The following is an 8,295-nucleotide window of genomic DNA, read 5'->3' as shown; positions in this document are numbered from 1 at the left end:
ATGTCAGATCTGGACGGCGGAATGTTGGATCTGGTGGTTGACGATGAGCAGCGCCGATTATGTAAGGTTCTGGAGGCGACGATTGCAGGTTCTTTGTAGCGGCGCTACTCTTCAGTCGGAGAAGTCATCAGAAAAAGAAGACAACAACAGTGGTAGGTAGCGGATGACGTCAAACTTCAGATCTGAGAGCTTGGAGATGGTGCTGGTGAATTTAGTCAGCGATCTAAGGTGATGGTAGAGCTGCAACATTTGAGGGAGGCGACGATTCTAGATGGTTGCGGTGGTGTGTGGCGGAGGTAGGTGGTGGCAGTCGGTGGTAGAGGTGGTGTTGAAGTTTATGAGTTCTTGAAGATTCATGAGAGTTTTGAAAAAGTCTGAGAGAGTTTGAAAGTTTTTTTTGAAGTTTTAGTGTATCAGATCTGATGTTTAATGGGTGTAATGTTATGAATGTATTTGACAAAAATACCCTTAATGAAATGGTTCTTAATCTTTTTTGGTTCTCATTTGAATCTTTCTCTATATATATATATATATATATATATATATATATATATATATATATATATATATATATATATATATATATGGAAAAGTGAATATGTGGTTGTTGGGTAACTAAAATTGGGTGTAGAACCATTAGAAACGCCATCGTTTTGTAGCAAATCATCTAATACGTTCATTTTTTTTTTAATTACTTGAATTATTCTAAATTGTTTCCATGTTTATCTGATACAAGATCTCAAATTCTATTGATACGATTCCTTTTTTCTCTCCGACTCTAATTTCTTTAATACTTTTCGACGTTTTGGGGAAACTAATTAAAAACTTCATCTACTTCATTGTTGCAAGGCGTCGTCTCCATTGCTAGTACGTTCTCATATATATTTCTTTATTTTCCTTCATCACAACCCCAATCACTAGTTTCATTGGCATTTAAGCAACTTGATTATTTTATTTTATTTTTTGTAAGTGGGTATCACCATTAGGTATTCATTCCGTGTTCAATATTGATGTTTGATTTTATTTAACATTTAATAATCTATATTATTTTTTGGTATTGTTATAGGATTCGATCCACTTTCTTTTACATGCAATTCAGATTTGAAGTTTTTTTTGCCATAATTTGTTGGTATGTATCACAATTAGCTAAATCGTGTACTGTTCAATTTTAAAGTTTGAATTTTTGTAACATTTAATAATCTATATCATTTGTTGGTGTTGCTATAGAATTCGATATACAAAAGTACTACAATTTTGCTGCTAAAGTTCTCAAGAACCATTTTAATTCAGTGCAATATTTGGATGTTGTCCCCGGTAAATACAATTTCAAGCCTTTTTATGCCACATATTGCTATGTTCCAGATGGGTCCCATCTAGTTTTATTATAAACCTCACTGTTGGTGGTTTTAATATTACATATAATATTCATGGCCATTTAAAAATAGTATTTGTTTGTTTTGTTATTTGATGCAGGACAAACAGATCACTGTTAATTTTGAAAACCAAGTAGATGAGCAGCCTTATGAAACTGAAGATGTTGACATTAATAGTCATTGGGTATCATTATCTGAAAGTGAGAAAACAAGTGATGTAGATGCGAGTCTTAAATGTCATGATAATGAAAGTAGTGATAAAAGTATCATAGGAAGAGTATTCAATACACGCCATGATGCATATACGTTTTATAATCGATATGCCTTTTTACATGGCTTTGGCATACGTATTCATTGGGATTATAAAAACAAGACAACAAAGGAGGTTTATCGTAAGATGTACGTGTGCAACAAACAAGGCTTTAAACGTTTGAAGGGTGGTAGTTCATGTGGGAATGCAAAGAAACGTCGTAGAGATTTAAGGACCGGATTTGAAGCGATGCTTCGGATTTCAAAAAGGAAAGATGAAAAAATGGGTTGTGGATATTTTTAATGATGCACATAATCATGATTTAAGTCTTACACCAACCAAAGTAGTGAAACATCGTTCTCATGGGAAGTTGCACCGCTCAATGGCGTGTAAATCTCTTATGGTGGAGCTTAGTCAATCAGGATTGAAGCCTTCTCAAATTAAAAAGGTTGTAAATGCAATGAAAACTCCTTCTGAAGCTAATGTTACTTCAAAACAATATGTTGATGTATTATCCGAGCAACGAAGACAATACAAAGGTAAGCAGTTTTACGGAGTTATCAAACATTTCCAAGATAAATCATTAGTTGACCTCAATCAGTATTTTGTTGTGGATTTATTTGAGGATGGGTCGCCTAGAAATATATTTTGGGCCGATGGAAGGTCGCGGGATGCCTATATTAAATTTGGAGACGTTGTTGTGTTTGATGTTACTTACATGACAAACAAATTTAAGATGTCATTTTCTCCTTTTGTTGGGTTGAACCATCATGGTCAATCAATATTATTTGGTGGTGCATTACTGGAAAATGAAAAGGAAGAAACATTCCAATGGTTGTTTGAGCATTTCTTAAAGTGCATGTTCAACAAGCACCCATCTGCAATTATAACGGATCAAGATAAGGCTATGGGTAATGCAATAAGAAAATTGTTTCCAAACACTCGACATCGCTACTGTGCATGGCATATTAAGAAACATGAACTAGAACATCTTCGACCGCTTGAAACCCGTTATAGTGATTTCAAAGAATCATATAGACAATGGGTAAAAAGTGATTCAATTGAAGAATTTGAAGCAGGGTGGGAAGTTATGTGTGGTAAATATAACCTCCAAAATAATCGTTGGATCATCGAGATGTATAATCAACAAAATCATTGGGTTAAAGCCTACTTGAAGGATGTTTTCTTTGCTGGCATGACAACAAGCGGACGAAGCGAGAGCATTCATTCCTTTTTTGATGAATTTGTTAATTCCAAGACTATGTTGAATGAATTTGTAGTTCAGTATGATAAAGCAGTTGCTTCTCGAAGAGCCGTTGAAGAAGACGAAGACTTTAAAACTATGAACTCGAAGGCAGTTCTTTCGTCGGTGCATCCAATAGAAGCGAAAGCAGGCGCATGCTATACTAGTAAGACTTTTGAGATTTTTAAAAAAGAATGGATAGAAGCTACTTGCAATCTAACCCATGAAACATTAAGCAAAGGTACAGAAGAAATCAAATATCGGGTTGGGCAAGTGGATGTTGATATAGCGTATTAGAGACTTGTCAGCTTTCGTCTCAAAGATCAAGTGAATGTCAGTTGTTCTTGTGCTAAGTTTGAAACATATGGTATATTATGCAAGCATTGTCTATATGTGATGAAGAAGCGACATGTTCAAACCCTTCCTAATCATTATATTTTACCTAGGTGGACACTTGATTATAGGTTCAAGGTGAGTACTCGTAACATTGGATTGGACGAAATGAATAATGAAAAGGAAGTCAGTGCCTTAACCATATGGTATGTGCGTGCAAACAGCAATAAAGCAATCGAACATGCAAAAAATTCCCCTTCAAAGATAAGAAAACTTAATAATTTATTGGTTAAGTTTTTAGAAGATGAATTTATTCAGGACAAGCCAAATGCACTTGAAAATCCCTCTCACCACGTAAGTGCAGGATTTACTCATGTAGAGACGATGCCTCAATTGTCTATTCGGGATCCTACTGTTTTGACTAATACGAAAGGGCGTCCTAGAAATGCAAGCAGAATAAAGTCTTCTTTAGAGATGGTGAAGAAAAAAAGAACTTGTTCTCACTGCAAGGGATTCGGTCATTATGCAACCGACTGTCCAACGAAAAAGGTTATTTTTATTTTTATTTTAACATTTTTTGATTTTCTTGATCCAATGCTTACATTTTTTTCAGGCAGAGGAGCCTTTACAAGACAAACAATGATTTTACTCATGAATGTTTGTAACACAACCACTTGGAAAAGAAGGCGAAACATTGTCGTCGTTGAACATCTATAGATTTTCTTTCGGTTTTAGTTTCAGCTACATAATCTTTAATTTTGATAATTTGAACTATGTCAAAAACATATTATTCTTGAAATCTCTACACTTTAGCAGCCTAGGTTCTTGTTACTTTGTTGAATGTTTTAATAGATTTATATCCCCTCGAGTTTCTTTCTTATCAATGCATTGTACTTTTCGAATTTTTCATATTATAGCATCCTACTTTTAGGTTGTTTCTGTTATGGCATTGTACTTCCGTTTAGGTTCTTATTACTGTTGTAATGGAAATGTGGAATGAATCGTTGCTCACAATTTTAGTAGTCTGATACCTTTATCCCACTTCTTGTTTTTATTATCGGATTAGCATCCTGATACAAATTGTATTATTTTTTTTTTCTAATTTAGGCATTTTACTTTGAAATCTATACGAATAATACAACTTAACTTTAATTCAAGAATATGATCCCATTTTGTAACTGAAGCACCCATCATTTTTCTGTTGGATTACTTCTACCATATACTCAAAAAGATTAAATTAATTTTTGCTATAAAAAAAATTTGAATTACGTATTAACATGGAAAGGCTAAAAACTCATTTTGAACAACCAAAAATAAAAACCAAATTGGAAAAGCAAACCAAAGTGGAAAAGCCCTCAAATCTTGCCAATAACTCACTTAGAAAAGGCATGCATCACACTTTTTGAATAAAAATACCAAAACTACGATAACATTATGTAGTTCAATTCTTTACTTATTTGCTTAAAGTGAAAAAAAAAAAGTAATCTCCCAGGTGAAACTATAATGCCATCTTTAACGAGATATTGTGATAACCAAAAAGAAAAATGAAGTACACTTCATTAATAAGAAAAACACATTCAAGGGCATAAAACTTGAATAATGCACATCCACTCCCTAAAATTGTGATAAAACTTGAAGAACGAAAAAAAATAATAAAATATTACAGCAATAATTAAACTAAATCGCTTAGAATATGTTTAATTTCTTCACCATCTTCGTGTTTGCTCCTAGTATTCTGCACAGAAGTAGCTGAGTCAAATTCAAAACCTGCATCTGAGAAATATGATTGATTGACAGTAAAGTCAAATTCAGAAACTACATGTTTGCATCCATACTGGAAGGATTACCAAGAGAGGCACTATTTAATCCAATTCCAGTTTTTATTATCCTACCTGATACAATTATATCAGATCTGTTCACACACCTTTTGTATGATTAAACTTGAAACATGTGACCATGTTCAGGAATACCACTACAATAACATATGTAGTTTTAGACTTCTAGTCTTTAGTCATTTGCTGAAAGTGAAACAAGTTGACCTCAAATTGAAAATAAAATGCCATTTAATATTGTGTACATTCGATTCTATACATTTCCAAGAAGAAAAACAACTCCAAACGTTATTAGATAATCACAACATTAAAGTACCAAAAGACAACTAAAGGATCATGACTACAAGCTGGATTGAGGCTTTGAAACTGTTGTTTATCTCGTTTTCTCTGATTTGGACGAATTTACCCCCAGAGATAATTAGCTTTTTTCAAGTAGATTATTACTGGTTCTTTTCTTAAATCATGTCAGATTGTTGGTATTTTTTACTCTGTTTTGGACGGTTTTGACCCTTGATAGATTTGGTTATTACTGATAATGAAATGATTTTGAAAGATTGGTGGTTGTTGGGATGCCTTCGAGATTCAAACCCACGAGGGCTTAATCCTCTGGACAAATGTTTAAGAAACTAGGAAGTAGAACAAGAAAGTCCTAAAAAATCACACCGATTGAGAGATTTGCATAAATTTTGAGATAAAACGGTTTTGGGCTAATTTTATACAAGGATACAACCCAACATCCCAAATAGCCAAGCAGATAAAACTCTTCTGACTCGGTTAGGTCAATTACTTCATATATCGAGATGAATATTGTTTAACGGGATGGAAGTAAAAACTCCATATGGAGAATACTAGGCCAAATTCAGTTGCATAAACACTTTATCTCCACTACTCCACTGAGACAGGAACCAATTTAGGGCAGAGCTGGGAAGAACACGGTGATCTTGGAAACATAATCTTCCGGTAAAAAAAACTTGTCAAGATCCAACACGAAGAATGATTATCTGAATAAAATGAGTTGAAATTGAATGAAGGAGGAGTTTGAAGAAAAACACAATGATGGATAAGGAAGGAAACCAGTATCGAAGAAGAGGGAAGAGAAGCAAATTTTGGGAAGTTGATTTGGATGGAACAAATAAGTGATTCGTAACAAGAAAAAAACACATTTAATTGATTTTTTTCCAATAACGACGTAGTTTTGGGAGTTCCACACCTAAACTTACATAGGGATGAGCAGTTTTTCCCAAATCCCGATCCCGTACCGGTACCGTACCGAATTTAAAAATATGGGACGGTACTTGGTACTCCAAATACACAAAATTCGGGATTCGGTACCGCCGGTACCGGTACTAGTACCGAAAACCGGTACCATTCCCGGTACCGGTACCGGTGATTTTAATTCGGTTCGGTACTCAGGATTAACTTTTGATCGAATTCGGTTTTCGGGAAATCGGGAACGGTACGGGTCGGTACCGGTTCCGTCCCACGCTCATCCCTAAACTTACATACCCAACAACCATATATTCCCTAACCCCTATATATATATATATATATATATATATATATATATATATGTATATATATATATATATATATATTAATGTTTTTTTACTGTTCCTAATTTAACTCCCTTATTTATAACTTCTGACTTCAAAATTCAAACTTGTTTAGTTTTTATTTTTTTTATTTTTTTTTTGAAAAAACTCATTAAATAAGCATATCAATAATTTGGTCATTAACCTATAAAATCTAATCTAATCCTATTAAATTAGCAAAATATTTAAGAGTAAAAAATAAAGTCAATATTATTTATAATTTATCTCCCGGTATATCCCACGTAAAATAAATCAATTTGAGATAATGATTTTGAATTTAAAACTCATTAATTAAGCAAGTCAATTAATTTGAAATTTTGATTCAATATAAATGATATCATTTTTTTCCAGATGAATAACCGAAAATCTCCAAGATAATATTTTAGGATCCCATTTTTTTGGAAGATAATGATTTCCTTATTGAAAAACAACTTATATATACGATTACATTGAGGTTGTTTTTCTTACGATTTTGGATTGAGTCCTATGATTTACAGTGTTCTTCTTCAACGGTCTTATTCTATAATTCTTTTTTCTAGGTTCTTTTTTTTACCCTGTTCTCATTCTTCTTCTACAATTTTTTGTATTTACTTTGTTCTTATTACTTGTTATTACTGTATTCCTGTTGAGAGGTCATGAAAAAAATTAATCAATCTACTTTAAGTATATTAGTTTCATTCATTTAGTTATAGAAACAAAATTATATCATTTATATTAATTTTTTTTAATATGCTGACCTATGTTTGTCAAGAGAAAGCCATAAAAATCTTTTTAACGAATGATGGCAAAACTCATGGAACGGATCAACAGCAAGATAAATAAGTTTTTTATTGTTACACTTCAACTTGCATGAACAAATACATATATCTGGTTCTAAGTTTTTCAATAATTCTTTTTTATACATATTATTATACTCTTTAGTTAAATTTTCTAATTTTATATTACTGTATTTGTTTATATCAATGGTTTTAGTTTCAAAATCGACATTCAAGTACAAGACTTTACCGGTGTGGTGTTACTTACGTTATTTGATCGTGACACAAAGAAACTTCTGGAAAAAACCGCACAAGAGTTGCTTCAAAAGTTTAATGAGGTTATCGATATTAACTTCATTTATATAAAACTAATTTTTTACCTTTTGTCTATATATTTTTATAACCATTTTTTTTAATTTTTAGGAGGGTAATATGGAGATTTATCCATTTGCTTTGAATGTACTTTTCGATAAAAAGTTGGTGTTCAAATTCAAATTTCACATTATATTTTGAAGAACAAAGTTGATGGTTATGCAATATCAAACTTTACTGTTGATAATACAATCATTGTTGAATTGGAAAAAAAATTAACATCGAACAGGAAACATTCTTTTATGAAGAATACTACAAACATTACACTTATTAAATTTCGTTTTTTATATTTCAGTTGGCCAACTAACATATTTCTATGTACTACAAATGTAGGCACCAGAATCCGATTCATTTAATGTTTTATTGGTAAAAGTTGGATCTCAAGACACATTAAATTAGAAGGTTTTAAATAAAATATAACTAAATCTAATATTTTAAAAACTTTGAAATATTATTAACGTTTAGATTGACATATGAATTTACTTTCTACATTTAGGATGTTGTTTCGTTTAACGGTGATAACGCAACACCCACTTCGAATCTTG

General features: G+C 32.3%; 1 pseudogene; it reads left to right on the top strand.

The window, feature by feature from the left end:
• On the top strand, window positions 1–3,842 carry LOC145158616 (protein FAR1-RELATED SEQUENCE 5-like; annotated as a pseudogene).
• Window positions 3,843–8,295: the final 4,453 nt, after the last annotated feature.

This window comes from Lactuca virosa, chromosome 2 (genome assembly GCF_052849685.1).
Source record: "Lactuca virosa cultivar CGN04683 chromosome 2, Lactuca_virosa_CGN04683_v6, whole genome shotgun sequence".
Taxonomy (NCBI): domain Eukaryota; kingdom Viridiplantae; phylum Streptophyta; class Magnoliopsida; order Asterales; family Asteraceae; genus Lactuca; species Lactuca virosa.
The sequence above is the reverse complement of the archived record's forward strand: the minus strand, read 5'-3'. Positions and strand labels throughout refer to the sequence as shown.